The sequence below is a fragment of the Pteropus alecto genome, unplaced genomic scaffold (genome assembly GCF_000325575.1).
Source record: "Pteropus alecto unplaced genomic scaffold, ASM32557v1 scaffold654, whole genome shotgun sequence".
NCBI classification, from domain to species: domain Eukaryota; kingdom Metazoa; phylum Chordata; class Mammalia; order Chiroptera; family Pteropodidae; genus Pteropus; species Pteropus alecto.
Window position 1 is genome coordinate 211,146 of NW_006434858.1, and position 5,260 is coordinate 216,405.

Genomic DNA, 5,260 nt, shown 5'->3' on the forward strand with positions numbered 1-5,260 from the left:
ATAATATGTCCAATTACAAAGATGTGTTCATTTGCAGGCACATACCAATGTGAAAATAATTTGAACAAATCCAAATTAACTTCTAATTCTATGACTACTTGTCTATATGAGGTTATTTTTTAAACTCTTTATTTTGACAAAAATTTTTAAATGTTTATTTTAAATTGGAGGACATTTATGTAGAATCAGAAATTTTCAAATACCCCATAATGTTTATAAATTTACCTATGTAATGAATATGTGTAAACATGCACTTATATTACAGTCAATGTTCAATGATTGATTAATGGCTAATGTTAGCCAAAAAAGACTGGCTAATATTAATTGTAATCTGAAACTTATGAATCTTTCCCTTTGATGTAAAAAGTTAGTTCAGTTTCTTGGATTAATCATGAAAAGTACAGCCATAAAAATACAATAGGAAGATTTTTGCCTTTGTTTGAATTTCTGTTAAATGTAAGAGATCCATCCAGCTATTGTTGGAATTAACCTTGGCTAAATATTACCTATGATGTTTTCTGTACAATATAGTATATCTGCATGTATATCTGCATATTTCTTGCTACACAAACTTACACACACACACACACACAAAGTAAGATATTATAATTTTAATAATACTCAAATAGAAGTAAAAATACTATGTCTTTATTCAAATTTCACCATCAGATGTGTGACCTTGGTTAAGTTATTTAATCTCCTTGACACTCAGATTCCTTTTTATTTTTGGAAAACCACTTTACTGAGATATAATTGACATGTAAAAAGCTGTACATATTTAATGTACACAAATAATCACTACCATCAAGGCCATAGACATATCTATCACCTCCAAAATTTACTTCCACCTCCTATATTAGTTTTATTACTATTATTTTCTGGTAAGAATAACATGAGAACTACAATTTTAGCAGTATTTAAATATATGTTATTGTTAGCTAAAGATGCTATGCTGTATAATACATCTCCTAACTTATTTTTCTTACACAATTGAAACTTTGTACCCTTTGACCAACATAGCACATTTCCTTCTCCTACCACCTTCTGGTAATCCCATTCCACTTTCTGCTTCTATGAGTTTGACTATTTTGGATTGCACATATAAATCATGAAATTATACATTTTTTTATGTGTCTGGTTTATTTCACTTACCAAAGTATCCTCTAGGCCCTCCTATGTTGTTGCAAAAGGCAGAATTTCTTTTTTATTAAGGCTGAATAATATTCCATTGTGTGTATCACATTTTTTTAACCATTTATTTTTTGATGGACATTTAGTTTGTTCTTATATCTTGGCTGTTGGAGTAATGCTGCAATGGACATGGATTGCAAATATCTCTTTGAGATCCTGATTTTAATTTCTTTGAATAAATACCCGGAAATAAGATTGATGTATATTATGGTAGTTCTATTTTTAATTTTTGGAGGAAACTTCATACTTATTTCCATAATGGCTGAACCAATTTCAATTCTCCTTAACACTGTAAAAGGATTCCCTTTTCTACCTCCTTGCCAACACTTGTTATCTTTTGTTTTTTAATGATAGCCATTCTAACAGGCCATTTGTTTTCCTTCTTTGGAGAAATGTCTATTCGGGTCTTCCGTCTATTTTTTAAGTGGTTTTTTATTTGTTCTATTGAATTGTAGAAGTTTATTACATATTTTGAATATTAACCACTTATCATATATAAGGTTTGCAAATATTTTATTTTATTAAATAGGTTGCCTTTTCATTTCGTTGATTGTTCCTTTGCTGTGTGGAAGTTTATGGGTTGATGCAATCCCAGTTGTTTATTCTTGCATATCATATTTGCTTTTGGTGTTATATCCAAAAGAATCATTGCCAAGACCAATATCAAGGAGTTTTTCCTCTATGTTTTCTTATGAGAATTTTCAGTTGCAAATTTTACATTTAAGTCTAATCTATTTTGAGTCAGTTATAGTGTATAGTGGAAAACATGAGTTGAATTTTATTCTTTAGCATGTGGATATCCAGCTTTCTCAGAATCATCTATTGAAGAGAATATTCTTTTCTCATTTTGTATTCTTGTGGAAGATTAGTTGACTGTATATACATGGGTTTAGTTCTGGGGTTTCCATGTCTATTTTTATCATGAAAGGATGCTGAATTTTGTCGGATGTTTTTCTGCGTCTGCTGAAATGAACATGTAATTTTTAACCTTCATTCTGTTAATAAAGTGTATCATATTTACTGCTTTGCATATGTTGAAACATCTTTGCTTTCCAAGGATAAATCTGATTTGACCATAGTTTATCATCCTTTCAATTTGCCATTGAATTTGGCTTGCTAGTATTTTGTTAAGAATTTTTGGATCCATGTTCATCAAGGGTACTCGCCTATAATTTTCTTTTTTTGTAGTGTTCTTGCCTGGCTTTGGTATCAGGGTAATGTGGGCTTCACAAAATAAGTTGGGAAGTTTTACCTTCTTAACCATCTCTTAGAATAGTTTGGAAAGATTTGCTATTAATTCTTCCTTAAAGGTTTGGTAGAATTTTCCAGTAAAACCATCTATTTCTGTGTTTTTCTTTGATGGAGGTTTTTTATTACTAATTCAATTTTCTCTCCTTATTGGTCTATTCAGAGTTTTTATTTCTTCATGAGTCAATCTCAATAGGTTGTATTTTTCTAAGAATTTATAGATTTTTTTCTAGGTAGTCCAATTTGTTGGCATATAATTGTTCATAGTAGTGTTTTATAATTTTTTTATTTATATTGTAATTTCTCCTCTTCCATTTGTTTTTTTTTATTTATTCAAGCCTTCTCTATTTCCTTTTTAGTACACTAATGGCTTGTAAATTTTGTTAATCTTTTCAAAAAACCAGCTCTTAGTTTTGCTGCTCTTTCTATTGTTTTTCAAGTCTCTACTTAATTTATTTGTGCTCTGATATTTATTATTTCCTTTCTTCTCCTACCTTTTTCCTTATTTGATTCTTCTTTACCTAGATTCTTGAGGTATAAAGTTAGGTTGTTTATTTAAGAGCTTTCATTTTCTTAATACAGGTATTTATCACTATATAATTTTCTAATAGAACTGCTTTTTCTGCATCTCAAAAGTTTTGTTGTGTTTACATTTGCATTTGTCTCAAAATGCTGTTGATATCTTTTTCAAATTTTTATTTGATCTATGGGTTGTTCAGAATTGTGTTGCTTAATTTCCACACATTTGTGAAATTTTTATTTTTCTCTCATTATTAATTTCCAGTTTCATTCTATTGTCACTGGAAAAAATATTTGATACAATTTCAATTTTCTTACATTTTCAAGATGTGTTTTGTGGCCTAACATGTGATTTATCCTGGAGAATGTTCCTTGTACGCTTGAAATGAATATTTATTCTACTGTTGTTGGGGAAATGTTCTGTATATGTTTGTTATATCCCTACTTATATATTTATTACATCCTTCTGTATATATTTGTTACATCAATTTGATATACAATGCAGTTTAAGTACTGTATCCTGATTTTATGTCTGGATGACCTATCCATTGATAAAAGTGGCGTATTTAAGTCGCCGGCTATTATTGTATCGCTGTCCATTTCTCCCTTCAGTTTTGTTAATGTATACTTTATATATTTCTGGTTTTTTTTTACATTGGATGCTATATATTTATAATTCTTATATTTTTTGATAAATTTACACCTCTGCCATTAAATATAACCTTCATTGTCTCTTTTGACAATTTTTAACTTAATGTCTCTTTCGTTTTTACTTAAGCATAGCTACCCTTGCTCTTTTTTGATTACTATTGCATGGAATATCTTTTTCCATCCATTCACTTTCAGTTTATCTGTGTCCTTAATGAAAATGTAAGTTTCTTATAGGCAGCATTTAGTGGGGTCTTGTTTTCATTCATTCAGCCTATGTCTTTTGATTGGAGGATTTAATCCATTTACATTTAAAGTAATTATTAGGAGCCTCACCATCCCAGCAGCCTCTGTGTGCTCAGTCTGACCCCACCCAAGGAGCTGGATCCTCCCAAATAACTCCGCCTTACATGCCCATTACTAAGCTGTCTGCAGGCTCCTATTCCATCAGGAACTGTGCTGGTGGTTGCACAAAATGCAAGATTTCTGAGAGCTGAGGCCTTGTATGGCTTGTTCAACACCGTAATCCAAATACTAGAAACCATGCCTGACTCATAGAAGTGCTCTCAACAACTTTCAGAGATTAAAAACATTGAAGGCTTGAGTTTTGAAGAAACATGGTGGAGACAGAGATGACCCCGTATCTCTCCCCTTGAAATAATAATAAGCCAAACATCTAAAACTCAACAACAACAACAAAAAAAACACCCAAACTGCACACAAGCATGTCCAAGCATGAGATCTGTGCATAAAAGCTACCACAGGTCAGAACCCTCGGTGTCAGGCAGTGGACTAGGAGAAATAAAGAAGCTTCCTCTTACAGCCACTGGAGCTCCCTATAGGTAGAGGGGGAGGGAAGAAGGTGTGGCAAGTTCCCTGCACAGCCCTGCCTGGGAGTTTTGTGAGCTCAATGTGGCCGGTGGCAAGGCCCAGTCATCAGAGCAGAATCAGGGAAGCGGGACAGCAGAGAAACAACAGTTGATTTTTAGCAGCCAAGGTTGCAAAACCAATGCTGAGCCTCAGCCCCCATCTTCAAACCCAGAGGGCCCTTCCTCCCATACCATCTAAGAATGATCACTGCAGAGCCACAGAAGAATCTGAGCAAATGCTACCAAAACAGTCGCTAACACTGACAGGAAATGAGACTGAGGGTAGTGAGCTTGATTAAATATCTACAAGAAAATAAAAAAAAAAAGACATTATCAAAGCTTTAAATAAAGCAGGGATCCAAGAGGTTCAGGCGCCACCTACTGGAAATCAAAAGAAAAGAGCCTTCCTTGCAACAGGCTAAAGAGAGACCTTTATATAATAAATCTTCTTTCTGGAAAAACAGCAGAATACACTTTAATTAATGCCCAGGTGGACAAATAGTCCATTAAACACCATGAACAACCAAGGTGATAAGGTATCTCGGAAAGAAAGAGAAAAATCTCCATAAAATAAGCCCACAGACATAGAAATGTATGACTTAAATGACAGAGAATTCAGGATGGTACTTCTGAAAAAAACTCAGTGAGTTCCAAAATGAGTCATATCAACAATTTCAGGAATTGAAAAAAACAACTAGATGACCAGAACAAAGACATTGAAACCCTCAAAAAGAACAGAAACGATCTTCTGGATATAAAACCACATTATAAGAGTTAAAAAATGA